The following is a 14,564-nucleotide window of genomic DNA, read 5'->3' on the forward strand; positions in this document are numbered from 1 at the left end:
TAAAACAGGCCATGATATTATGGGTTGATGGGTCGATGAGAGAATTATATGTGATCATATAAGAAGTCTTTCTGTCCTATCAGGTGTTATTACTGTTAAATGACAAACATAGTTAAATAAACATGGAGAATTACTATTAACCCAGAAAGATCACTTGACTGGTTTCTCAGCAGCTCTGGCACCTTCCAGGGGGAGGGGGGTTGGTCTGGGGCTGACGTGCAGAGTATTGCTGTCAAAGCAGGCTCCTGGATGATGAAAAGGCACTATTCCTTGTCTCCAAATGAGCAGATTCTTTTCTGCCTTCAAAGAAAAATGAGAAGAAAAGAGCCAATTTCTTCTGTGGTGTTGGACACTTTCCAGAACTTTGGAGCTGTATTTTACACTGGGGAATGACTGGATTGCCAGTGGAGCCCCTGACGGGATGGAGCTGCTGGGATGTTATAACAAAATGAGGGGAAATGAAGACAGTTCAGCTCGAGTTTCCACAGGGGCACTTGATCCGGGCAGGATTCCTTCCAGAGCAAATGAGAGCGGGCGAGGGACACCTGTAACAACATCGTGCTGTCGCCTGCGAAAGCTGCCACCGGAGAAAGAAAAGGAAATAAATAGTCAGGGAGGGCAGACAAAGGAAAGACACAGACAGGGACCAACCTCCTGCACCACTTTTGAAATGACAATGGGGTTTTCAAAAACCACTGCAATTGAAACCAGGAAGAAGAGGCTCCCTGCTTCTAAAGGCCACGCTCCAGCCCGCTGCTGGGCCACTCTGGTCTGGACCGGTGGAGCTGTGTGCGACTCCTGGGTCCTCTGGCCTGTGCTCCTTGGGACACTGTGTCCAGGGGACGGACCCACGGGAAGCATCAAGCTCTTCACTGAGGGAGGTGAGCTATTCACAAAGCCAAGAGCCAAAACTCAGACGCTTTGAACTTCTGCAGCAGTTATGAAACTTCAAAAAATTATTTTAAGAAATAAGAACATGCTTCCTAAGAATGTATATTTTTTACTAAGAATAAATATTATTTCCTACCTACTGTTTCCTACATAATATTTCCTAGGAATTCTTAGTAAATATAGATCACCTAAAGCCAACTACCAATAGCCAATAACTTTTAATTTTGCAAAAACTTTGGTACATTTTCTTCCAGACCAAAATAATAGATAAAAAACAAACTAGCTAGAGGTATATGATTTTTAGAATATACATATAGTTGTGACTATATCTTATTTAATATTATTTCATAACTATTTGCTATAGATGACATTTTATATGTATAATTGAATGACATATTCTATCAAATAGATTCATTATTAATATTTTTGTGCGCGCGCACGTGTGTGTGTGTGTGTGTGTGTGTGTGTGTGTGTGTGTGTGTGTTCATGATACTGGGGATTGAACCAGGCTCATTCTACTTCCAATCTACACCCCTAGACCTATTTTATTTTTATATTTATTTGTTTGTTTGTTTGTTTAATTTTTTGTGGTACTGAGGATGGAACATAGAGGCATTCTACCTCCAAGCTATATCCCCAGACTTATTTTTTAATTCTTTATTTTGAAACAGAGACTCGCTGAGTTACAGAGGCCTCACTAAGTAGCTGAGGCTGTCTGTGAACCTAAACCCTCCTAGATGCTGGGATTACAGCATGTGCCACCATGCCTGGCATTTATTTTATTTTTGAAATAGAGTCTTGCTAAATTGTTGAGGCTGTCTTCAAACCTCCAATCCTGCTTCAGCCTTCCAAGTACTGGGATTATAGGCATGTACCACCACACCTGGCTTAATATCCTTTTTTTTTTTTTTTTTTTTTTTTGGGTGGTACTGGGGTTTTGCCCTTCTACCTTAGGGCTACACTCCCAGACCTATTTTAACATTTTTATTTGGAAACAGGGTCTCCTAAGCCAGCGCGCGCGGCTGGCTTCGAACCTGCGCGATCCTCCTGTCTCTGCCTCCCAAGCGCGGGGATTACAAGCGTGCGCCACCACGCCCGGCTTAATATCCTTTTACAAAAGGACATTTTGAATAATTCCTTTTTAATATATATTATGACATAATGGCCACTTTCTAAGTAACTGCTTTATTGAGATGCAATCATTTTATTATAAAATTCACTTTTGAAAGTATACAATGATGCAGTTTTTAGCATACTCATAGTTGTACAACCATCAACATTAATTCCAGAACATTTTTATCATCCCAAATCCCATACTCATTCCTCCCTCCCTCCAGTCCCTGGAAACTGCAAATCTGTTTCTGTTTCTCCAGATCTGCCTGTTCTGAACATTTCATGCAAATGGAAGCTTATGCGACACTTTATGTCTGGCCTCTTTCATAAGTATAATATGTTCAAGGTTAATTCATGTTATTGTATGTGTGAGTACAATCATCCCTCAATATCTTTAGGAGATTGGTTTCAGGACCTCCTATAGATACTAAAATCCACGGATGCTCAAGTCCCTTATACAAAATGGCACAGTATTTGTATATAATCTATGCTCATCCTCCCTCACACTTTAAATAGTATCTAGAGTGCTTGTAATACTTAACAATATAAATGCTATAGAAATAGTTGTTATGAACCAGGCGTGGTGCTGCATGCTTGGATTGCACAGGAGGATCGCACAGGTTCGAAGCCAGTCTCAGCTACTTAGTGAGGCTCTCAGCAGCTTATTGAGACCCTGTTTCCAAATAAAGTATAAAATCGGTCTGGGACTATAGCCCAGAGGTAGAAAAGCCCCTGGGTTCCACCCCCAGTACCACACACAAAAAAGTTCTAGAAATATATTGTTTAGGGAATGATGATGTGGAAAAAAGTCTCTCTAGTACAATGTAATTTTTATTTATTTATTTATTTATTTATTTATTTATTTATTTATTTATTGCGCGGGTCTGGGGATGGAACCCAGGGGCATTCGACCTCCGAGCTATACCCCCTGCCTTATTTATTTATTTATTTATTTATTTATTTATTTTTGGTGGTGGTCCTGGGGGTGGAACCCAAAGGCTTTCTACCTCTGGGCTATACTCCCAGCCCTATTTTATATTTTATTGGAAACAGGGTCTCAATACGTTGCTGAGAGCCTCACTAAGTAGCTGAGGCTGGCTTTGATCCTCCTGTCTCAGCCTCCCAAGTGCGGGGATTACAAGCGTGAGCCACCACGCCCGGCTTATTTATTTATTTTTTAAAGAAAGGCAGACTGCCACGTGCAGCGCCTCATTTGGATATATCTGGAGTCTTGGAAGCTTGACTACCCTATATTCTCCTAACAAATGGACCTTGAGAGCTTGTTTGGAGGTTCTAGCAGGGGAGCGCAGCTACTCCTATACCCTTGACCGAAGACCGGTCCTCCTCTATTGGGGGAAGGTCGTCCTCTTCGACCCAGCGCGCAGCTTCGGGAGGGACGCACATGGAGTGGTGAGGGAGAAAGGGGACACCTGCCTTGCCAGCCAGATGAGCTGAATCAACCCTGGCGATCAATGGGGTGACAGATGTCGCAGCCAGCTCGCCCTCACATCCTTTATTATTTATTTTGAAACCAGGTCTCACTGAGTTGCAAAGGGCCTCACTAAGTAGCTGAGGCTGTTTGCGAACCGCGATCCTCCGGTCTCAGCCTCCCGAATGCTGGGATTACAAGCGCGTGCCACCATGCCTGGCTATGTAATTTCTGAATATATATTTTCCAAACATAATTGGTTGAATCCAAGGATAAGGAACTGGTGGATATGGAGGGCCAACTGTATTTAATTCCTTTTTATGGCTAGATAATATCTCATCATACAGATGTATCGCATTTTGTTTATCCATTCATCAATAGATGGTTATTTGTGTTTTGCCTTTTGGCTATCATGAATAAATGCCACTATGAACATTCACTTGCAAGTGTTGTAAGGATTCATAGTTTCAACAGTCTTGAGGATATGCCTGGGAGTAGAATTGCTGGGTCAGATGGTAAAGTTACATTCAGCTTTCTGAGTAACTGCCCAACTGTTTCCCAATGTGCTGCACCATTTTACATTCCCACTAGCAACATATGAGTATACTAGTATTTTTACATCCTTGCCAACACTTGTTACTTTCCTTTCTTTTTATTTATTTATTTTTGTGGGTCTGGGGATGGAACCCAGGGGTATTTGACCTCCGAGCTACACCCCCTGCCCTATTTTTATTCTTTATTTTGAAACAGGGTCTCACTGAGTTGCGGAGGGCTTTCACTAAGTAGCTGAGGCTGTCCGTGAACCGCGATCCTCCGGTTTCAGCCTCCCAAATGCTCAGATTACAAGCGTGTGTCACCACGCCCGGCTGTTATTTTCCTTTCTTTTTTATTAGCCATCATAATAGGTGTGAGGTGGTATCTCATGGTGGTTTTGATTTTCATTTTCTTGGTGGTTAGTGATACTCAGCATCTTTTTATGTATTTATTGGCCATTTGTATATTTATCTTCTTTGGAGAAATGTCTATTTGAATTCTTTGCCCCCACTTTCTTTATTTCTTTATTTATTGGCAGTACTGGGGTTGGAACCCAGGGGCATTCTATCTCTGAGCTATGACCCAGCCCTATTTTTTATTCTTTATTTTGAAACAGGGTCTCACTGAGTTGCAAAGGGCCTCACTAAGTAGCTGAGGCTGTCTACAAACCCAGATCCATCTGTCTCAGCCTCCCAAGTACTGGGATTACAAGTGTGTGCTATAATGCTCAGCTCTTTGCCCACTTTAAAATTAGGTTATTTTTTTTCTTCTACTGGTAATTTATGTAAGTTCTTATTATATTCTGGATAAAAATCCAGCCACATACTTTCTTGGTAGCGTCCTGTGAGACACAGCAGTGTTAAATTTTGATAAGGTCCAACTTATGGTTTTGCTTGTGCTTTTAGCATCATATCTAAAAATCTATGGCTTAGACCCTGGACAAAAAGATCTTCCTCTTTGTTTTCTTCTGAAAGTTTTACAGTTTGGGTTCTTATATTTAAGTCTCTGTGTCTGTGTCCCAGGGAACTGCCTAGGATTGTTTTCCAGATGAGAACTTGCTAAGAAACTTACAATATCTCTGGAGAGATATTTCCAAGTTGCCTTCCAAAGTGGTTGTGTTAATTTTAATGCCTTTTTGCAAGTGTGAGAGCCCATTTCATTGTGCATGATAAAGCCTTTTCAAGGTTCTTGTGCATCGTGGTAGAAGAGATACATGATCAAAGTCTTGGTTGTGTGCGTCTCCCAGCTATGCCACTCACCCTTCTCCAACCAAAGATTTTAAATGTATTAAGATAGTCAGCAATAAGAAGAGTTTTTGTGTTACTATAACTTATGTAGTAGACTAAAAGTTGAGGTAACCATGAGGTAGTCATAGAAGGATTTATCTTGTTGGAAATTAACTTCTCCTTAGCGTGAAATATTGTGGAAGGGAAGAGAGAAAAAGAAGAAAAGGGATACAGAGATGAATAAGACACAGCCCACCCTGCTCAGGATTCATATCTATCTGACTATGTATTAAGAAGTTTATCCTTGCCTGGCATTGTGATGTATGCCTGTAATCCCTGTCTTTGGGAGGCTGCGACAGCTAGATTGCAAATTCAAGACCATGTTCAGCAATTTAACAAGACTCTCAGTATCCTTGTGAAACCTTGTTTCAAAGCAAAAAATTAAAAAAGGGGGAATGCAGCTCAGAGGTATAATGCCTCTGGGTTCAACCCCTAGTAGTGTTCTCCTCTACGGACACAAAAGACTAGGAATGTAGCGTGGAGTTAGAATGCCCATGGGTTCAACCACCAGTACCACAAAAAGAGAGATTTGTTATAAGGAATTGGCTCATGAGATTGTACAGGCTGAGAGGTCTCATAAAGTTAGCAGGCTGGCAGCTGATGTTCTCATTCAAGTCTGAGTAGGAAGGCCTGAGCGCTAAGAAAACCCATGGTTTGGGTTCCAGTCCAAAAACTGGCAGACTTGGGGCCCAAGAAGAGCTAGTGTTTCAGTTGGAGTCAGAAGGCAGGAAAGAGTGATGTCCTCGCTCTAGGCAGTCAGGCAAGAGGAAACTCCCTCTTTCCTGAGGACGGCCATCTGATTGGGTGAAGGCCACTCACATTAGGGAAGGCATTCTGCTTTCCTCAGGGTATGGATTCAAATTCTAGTCTCATCCCAGAATGGCTCCTAGACACACCCACAATAATGCTTCATCAACTGCTAGGCACCCTGAGGCCCAGCTGTGTTGACACATGAAATCACCCACGACACCTCGGGCTGGAGAAGGCCTCACTGAGATGGCAATGTTTGTGTTCTGTAAGAGAGTGACTATTTGGGGAAGAGCTTTCTAGGTAGAGGGGAGAGCAAATTCTGAAGTGAGGACAAGCCTGAGTATTTCAGGAACAGCAGAAAGACCAGTATGTTGAGAAGAAGGTAAGAAGAGGATTTGTAGGAGAGAAAACGGGCAGGGCCAGATAGTGTGAGGTTTTCAGGCCATCATTACAAGATTGGATCTCATTCTAAGTAACCTGTGAAGGCGCTGGAGTGATGTCAGAAAGATCTAGGAGATGACAGGAGCCCACATGTGTGTTGGGGCAGGAGACTAGTTCCAAGGTCAGGGTGATGATGCTTGGATGGGAGCCGTGGTCATAGGTTGGATGTGTTTTGAAAGCAGAGCCTGCAGAACTTGTTGGTGGATCTCATGTGTGTTGTGAGATTAATAGAGGAATGAGACACTAATGATGAATTGCCTAGATTTTGGTCTGAGCAACTGGATGTATATTGTTGTCATTTATTGAAATGAGAAAATTTTGCTGGTGTTTTGGGGCAAGGCATGAAATTTTGGAGAAAATCAGAAGTTCTCTCTGATCTCCTTAAGTTTGAGTTTCTTTCCTCTGACAAGAACCCAGGTTCTATCTTATTTTATTTAACATGCTATAGCAAAATACCACAGACTGGATGGCTAATCAACAGCAGAAATTCCTCACCATTCTGGAGGCAGGGAAGCCAAAGACCAGGATACTGGCCAGTCCAGTCTTTTGGTGGGGACTCGCTTCCTCATAGAAAAGGATGGACATGCCGAGGGATGAGGGAGCTTTCTTGATCCTCTTCCATTAGTGAGCAGAGACGCATGACCTAGCTACCTGCCCCAAGACCATCACTTCGGGGTGAATATCTCAATATATGAATGGGGGGGGGGGATAATGATTAAATCCATTGCATGTTCTAACCAGGACAGATTTTTTTCTACAACGCTACACTGCTTATCCATTTAAAATATTTTCATTGAGCGCCTGCTATATGCAAGGTTCTATTAAATGTTGGGGAAACAAACAGAACACGCCAGACAATGCAGGGTATTATTCCCAGCAATGCTAGGTGCCAGAACTAGCAACTTTTTTTTTTTTTCTGGAACTAGGGGTTAAAACCAGGGGCAGTCTACTTCTGAGCTCCACCCTGAGCCCTATTTTTTTTTTTTTATTCTTTATTTTGAAACAGGGTTTCACTAAGTTGCAGCAGGTCTCACTAAGTAGCTGAGGCTGGCCAGGAACCTGCAAACCTGCAATCCTCCTGTCTCAGCCTCCCAAGCATTGGGATTACAAATGTGCTTGACCATGCCTGGCAAACTAGCAACTGTTTATAGAGCTGCTGCTCTGTGCTGGACACTGAAGAATACAAAATGCACCAAGCACACCCCTAACACTCCAGATGTTTTCAACTTAAGCCAGTTTAGACAGAAAGACAACAACTGATAGTCACAATTTAGTTCAAAATGCACTTAATGAATACCTGGCATAATCTAAGCACTATGCTAAACATGCTACATGCTGGGTAAAACAAGATGAACTAAAATAATTGTGTGTGTGTGTGTGTGTGTGTGTGTGTGTGTGTGTGTTACTAGGGATGAAACCCAGGGGCATTTTACCTCCGAGCTATACCCTCAGCCCTATTTTTTATTCTTTATTTTGAAACAGGGTCTCACTGAGTTGCAAAGGGCCTCACTAAGTACCTAAGGCTGACCGCGAACCATGATCCTCCTGTTTCAGCCTTCCAAATGCTGGGATTACAAGCCTGCACCACCCTGCCTGACTAAAATGTATATCTTGATTCCCAAAGCTCACCTGCACATGGAGAGAGGTGGGCAAGCAAATAATTTCCATTGAATGTGGTTGAGGCAGGACAATATGGACGCGCAGGTGATGCTTAGCTGAGGCTGTTCCCCTGCATTAGGAGAGGTGACCTAGAAGAGCTAATACCAGCTGTGCCTCAGCTGGTACTCCAACAGAGGCCGGGCTTCATCCTGTGGGTGACAGGAAGTCCTGCAGTGTTCAGTAGAGGAGGAGATGGTGAGCTTGCATTCCACAGCTTCACATGTGTGGGTAACTGCTCTTTGATATGGGGTGTCAGGGGGAAGGTGGTGGGGGAGGCAGCAATACTAGCCAGGAGGGTGTAGCAGAGCTGATATGAGAGAGAGAAAAGATGGGAGCCTTAATGAGGGACAAGACGAGTTCCGCGAGGCTGGTGCTCTGCCATCCTACGGATGCTGGTGGTCAGGAAAGGTCTCACTACAGAGGAGGGTGGAGAAGAGTCGCAGGGGGAACTGGGCCCAGAGTGGAACAAGGGGCTGACAGAGAGGGGTCAAGGATGCCGGGGTTCATAATAATGACTAACAGGAACTTCCCTTCGCCATTTCATCTTGTCATGTAAGCTTCACAGAGGTGCTGTGGGTTAAGTACACACCTCATTTTCCAGGTAAGGAAGCCAGGGGTCAGGGTGTTTGTCTGCAATCCCAGCCCTTGGGTCGTTGAGACAGGAGGATTGCAGGTTGGAGGCCAGCCCTGGAAACTTAGCAAGACCCTGTTTCAAAATGACAAAAAAAAAAGGTGTAGCTCAGAGGTAGGATGCCCTTGGGTTCAATCTCCACTGTAAATAAATAAATAAATAAAGGCAAGGAAGTAAAGAAACAGGAGGCAGAGCTGTGTGGCTGAGCCTGCAACACTGCGGTGGTCTGGGTTTCCATGCCTTCTGCTTGTCTTACTCTTTTGTCCCGAATCTCCCACGGTGTTATGGGTTAGAATGGAGGCTGTGCCACTCCAAGAGAGGAGCAAGAATGGGCTGGTCAGAGCTTGTAGAGGAGTCCCTGCTGAGTCCCTCAGCCCGCTCAGTGTGTGCCTCCTCCCCTGAGACTCAGCTCCCGACTTCCTTGAACCCCGGCATGTCTGACAGCCGTCAGGCTCATCACCTCTGAGATCAGAAGGGCTTGGAGGTAGACATTAGTCGTCCTGAGCTGAGGAAACACACAGAAGAGCAATTAAAGCGGGCGCATAGTGGTGAGCCCGTTGCTAATGGTTTGCAGCTGCAGAAAGCGCTGGCCTCCCCCGCAGGCTCTGCCTGGCTGCGGGGCTGCCTGTCTGTACCGAATTCGCATCCTGACCAATTAGATCCCCATGTGTGCTGCAGGCGTGAAAAAATAGAAAGTGAATAATCCTTCATTCTCCTCTGCATGGCAAGCAGCTTTGATCCTCTTGGCACGGTGGCCCTGTTCCATCAGAGGGTGTATCTCTTCTCCGTTTCCCCCTTTTCTGGTTAACCCAGTTTCCTTGTCTCAGAATGACATTAACCTCCACCCAGAGACCTGTGAAATTCATCATCAGACCCTTCTGATCAAAGCTGGGATGAGTTTTTTTTTTCTTTGTCATTCTTTTAGACTTTTGCTACACAGTCCCTCCTTCTTACACTGGTTTGCTGCCAATGTTTTCGGGCTGAAATCAAAAGGAATAGTCTATTAATATCAGGCTTCAGTAACAAGGCCACCATTGTTTGCTTTGTTTCAGAATACCTAGAGTTTTCTGGGGAGAGGAAGAAATAGTGGCTGCGTGCACACGTGCGTGTGTGTGCATGTATGTGTATACACACGTGTGTGTTAAATAATTTAAAAATGAGCAGGAATTGAAGGAGTTAATCCTGGTTTAATTCAAATGTGTGATTCAAACTCAGTGACTCTAGATATAAGTTCACATACTGATTGCCTTTTTTATTACTTATTATTTATTTATTTATTTTGCGGTACTGGGGATGGAGCCAGGGGCATTCTGCCTCCAAGCTACATTCCCAGCCCTATTTTTTAGTCTTTTAATTTTATTTATTTATTTATTTATTTATTTATTTATTTGTGGTACTTCGGGGTGGAACCCAGAAGTTTTCTACCTCCGGGGTATACTCCCAGACCCATTTTATATTTTATTTGGAAAGAGGGTCTCACTAAGTTGCTGAGAGCCTCACTAAGTAGCTGAGGCTGTCTTCGAACCTGCGCGATCCTCCTGTCTCAGCCTCCCAAGCGTGGGGATTACAAGTGTGTGCCAAAACGCCCAGCTTAGTCTTTTTATTTTTTTGAAACAGGATTTCACTGAGTTGTGAAGGGGCTCACTAAGTAGCCGCGATCCTCTGGTCCACGAACTGCGATCCTCTGGTCTCAGCCTCCCGAATGCTACGATTACAAGCACGTGCCACCATGCCCAGCTTGCCTCTCTTATTTTGAAAGTGCTTAGGTCTTAGAGGCATATTTGACAGGTGGATTTATTTATTTATTTATTTATTTATTTATTATTTATGTGATACTGGGGTAGAACCCAGGGATGTTCTACCTCTGAGCTACATCCCAGCTCTATTTTACATTTATTTATGTATTTATGTATTTATTTATTTCAGTACTGGGAATGAAACCCAGGGACATTCTATCTCTGAGCCACACCCCCATTCCTATTTTTAAAATTTTGAAACAGGGTCTCATTGAGTTGCAAAAGGTATCACTACGTAGCTGAGGCTGTCTGCGAACCACAATCCTCCTGTCTCAGCCTCCCAAATGCTAAGATTACAAGCGTGCACCACCACACCTGGCTTACTTATTTTTATTTTAAAACAGGGTCTCACTAAGTTGCTGAGGGCCTTGCTAAGTTGCTGAAGCTGGCCTTGAACCTGTGAGTCCTGGGATTATAGGTGTGTGCCGCCATGCCTGGCCAGAAGGACCTATTTTGATGCCACAATAAAATGGGGGTGAAGCTGTTGCCAGTGATGTAGGGGTAACAGGCAGTGAGGGTAGAGATGCTGATGCTGGAGATGCTAGCATGTCAGGTGGCTGTAGAGGAGGAGGCAGAGTAAATGGAAGTTGGCGTGGTACAGGAGTGGATTGTTCATACAGAGGACACGGAGGAGGTGGAAGTGGTGCTAAAAGTAGTGGAGGGCTTTTTTGCAACGGGTCTGCTACCAGAACACAGGTGTTGTGAAAACCACTGCTAAATCAAAGCCAAAATGGGAAAGGAAAAGACTCGCATCAACATTGTTGTCATCGGACATGTAGATTCCGGCAAGTCCACCACAACTGGACATCTCATCTACAAATGTGGTGGGATCGACAAAAGAACCATTGAGAAGTTCAGAAAGGAGGCTGCCGAGATGGGAAAGGGCTCCTTCAAGCATGCCTGGGTCTTGGATAAATTGAAAGCTGAGCGTGAGCGTGATATCACCATTGACATCTCCCTGTGGAAATCTGAGACCAGCAAGTATTATGTGACTATCATCGATGCCCCCGGACACAGAGACTTTATCAAACACATGATTACAGGCACATCTCAGGCTGACTGTGCAGTCTTGATTGTTGCTGCTGGTGTTGGTGAATTTGAAGCTGGTATCTCCAAGAATGGACAGACCCGTGAGCATGCCCTTCTGGTTTATACACTGGGTTTGAAACAACTGATTGTTGGTGTTAACAAAATGCATTCCACTGAACCACCTTACAGCCAGAAGAAATACGAGGAAATCGTTAAGGAAGTCAGCACCTACATTAAGAAAATTGGCTACAACCCTGACACAGTAGCATTTGTGCTGATTTCTGGTTGGAATGGTGACAACATGCTGGAGCCAAGTGCTAACATGCCCTGGTTCAAAGGATGGAAAGTCACCTGTAAAGATGGCAGCGCCAGTGGAACCACACTGCTTGAAGCTTTGGATTGCATCCTGCCACCAACTCATCCAACTGACAAGCCTCTGCGGCTGCCCCTCCAGGATGTCTACAAAATTGGAGGTATTGGTACTGTCCCTGTGGGCAGAATGGAGACTGGTGTTCTCAAGCCTGGCATGGTGGTCACCTTTGCTCCAGTCAACATCACAACTGAAATGAAGTCTGTTGAAATGCACCATGAAGCTTTGAGTAAAGCTCTTCCTGGAGACAATGTGGGATTCAATGTCAAGAACGTGTCTGTGAAAGATGTTCGTCGTGGCAATGTGGCTGGTGACAGCAAAAATGACCCACCAATGGAAGCAGCTGGTTTCACTGCTCAGGTGATCATCCTGAACCATCCAGGCCAAATCAGTGCTGGCTATGCTCCTGTACTGGATTGTCACACAGCTCACATTGCATGCAAGTTTGCTAAGCTGAAAGAGAATTGACCACCGTTCTGGTAAGAAGCTGGAAGATGGCCCTAAATTCTTGAAGTCTGGCGATGCTGCCATTGTTGATATGGTTCCAGGCAAGCCTATGTGTGTTGAGAGCTTCTCCGACTCCTCTGGTTTATTTTGCTGTTCATGATATAAGACAGACAGTTGCTGTGGGTGTCATCAAAGCAGTGGACAAGAAGGCTGCTGGAGCTGGCAAGGTCACTAAGTCTGCCCAGAAAGCTCAGAAGGCTAACTGAATATTACTCCTAACACCTGCCACCCCAGTCTCAATCAGTGGTGGAAGGACGGTCTCAGAACTGTTTGTCTCAATTGGCCATTTAAGTTTAATAGTAAAAGACTGGTTAATGATAACAATGCGTCAAAAAACCTTCAGAAGGAAAGGAAAATATTTTGTGGATCATTTGTGTGTGTGTGTGTGTGTGTGTGTGTGTGTGTGTGTGTGTGTGGCAGTTTTAAGTTATTAGTTTTTAAAATCAGTACTTTTTAATGGAAACACCTTGACCAAAAATCTGTCACAATTTTGAGACCCATTAAAACAAAAGTTTAATGAGAAAAAAAAAAGTAGTGGAGGAGTGTACTGGATGGTGCTGGTATTGGATTAAAAGAGCTCTATCAGCTTCTATACTGTTTTTGTTTGAGAGAAACTAATGCAATTATAAGAGCTCTGTTTGAGGCCATTCCTGACTTTTTTCCATTTCTTCTGGCTGGTCCTCTTCTAAAGGTAGAGCAGAGAAGTCCTTATTTCCTTTTGGCAGAGTTGAATAACAGGGTGGGTCACTTCACCCAGTGGCTCTTATCCTCATGCTACATCCAAGACCAAAGTCAGCCTGATTCCTTCCATGCTCCCCTTTGTCAGTGTCAGAGTCCTGGAAGTGGCCTGTTATCACCTGTGATGCAGTTGCCAGAGGTGACCAGCTGCCGGCACTGGTCTAGGAAAGGTGGCAGAACAGGAGCAAAGGAAGGTGATTCTGGAGTGAATTCTCTGCTGCTGATAATGAGCCAGCCACTGTTCCCCTGGTGCCTGGTACTGAATATTCTGAGGCAGTAGGGAAGCCTTTTAGAGGACCAGAGCCAAGATGTCCCTTTCGACACAAAGTCAGTCCCAAGAAATCAGGAAGACAGCTGCTGGTGACTAACTTTTCCAAGACAAAATTGTGTTTGTCAGGATGTGGTGGTGTGGCCAGGCACTGAATTTTCAGTTAGAGATAGGTTGGCATTGAGATTGGTTATGGGGAACAGTGTGTGGCTTGGCGGTAGAGAATTTCCCTGGAATGAGTGAGGCCCTGGGTTTGATCCCCAGCACTGTGTCGTCTATAGTGCTTTTTAGCTTCCTCCTGGGCATGCCTGGTAGGAGGAAAGGTGAGCTAGACTGAGCTCTCCTGCCATACCTGAGCAGCCTGCAGCCATCGCTGACTTCAGTGTGGATTTCTGCCTGGAAGAGCACTGCTAATGAAAAGATTTTAAATCCTCTCTGAGGTCCACTTTTTATTTTGAAACAGGATCTCTGGAGCCACATCAGAAAGACTCCAGAGGTGTAATTACCCAACTGAAGAGCCAGGCATCTCAGGGTGGCGATCCAGCGTTCCCTGAGCATTGCCTAGGCACTAGGCATCAGGTTGGGTGATTAATTTTTCCAAGTTGGATGTTTGTATCCCTCTATACTAAGTGAGGAAATTGAGACTCAGAGACATTAATAACCAAAGTCAAAAAGGGGTTGGTGGGAGTATTAGGATTCAAGTCTAGGTCTGTCTGCCTGTCCATAGACTTCTCCACTATGGCCTGTTAACATCTTTTTTTTTTTTTTTTTTTTTGTGGTACTGGGGATGGAATCCAGGGGCTTTCTACTTCCAGCCTACACTCAGATCTATTCCATATTTTATTTGGAAACAGGGTCTCTTAAACCAGCCGAAGCTGGCTTTGAGCCTGCGTGATCCTCCTGTCTCAGCCTCCCAAGGGTGGGGGATTACAAGCGTGCGCCACCACGCCAGGCTGCCTGTTGACATCTTACCAAGACATCTCCCCTGAAGAAAGGGGGGAGGGAAGCATTCCTGGACAACCTCAGAGGGCAAAGGGCTTTATCGTTCTTAGTTTTGTTGGCTTGAGGGCAGGGGCAGAATTGTCACAAAGCTTTAATGGCACAGGAGTGACTGTAGCTGGG

At 44.4% G+C, this 14,564-nt stretch overlaps 1 pseudogene across 1 annotated transcript; it reads left to right on the forward strand.

The window, feature by feature from the left end:
- The first annotated feature begins 11,260 nt into the window (after positions 1 to 11,260).
- On the forward strand, positions 11,261 to 12,638 carry LOC308262999 (elongation factor 1-alpha 1-like; annotated as a pseudogene). The gene has a single exon. The product of its transcript is annotated as an elongation factor 1-alpha 1-like (transcript).
- Positions 12,639 to 14,564: the final 1,926 nt, after the last annotated feature.

The sequence above is a fragment of the Muscardinus avellanarius genome, assembly GCF_963383645.1.
Source record: "Muscardinus avellanarius genome assembly, chromosome: 5".
NCBI lineage: Eukaryota > Metazoa > Chordata > Mammalia > Rodentia > Gliridae > Muscardinus > Muscardinus avellanarius.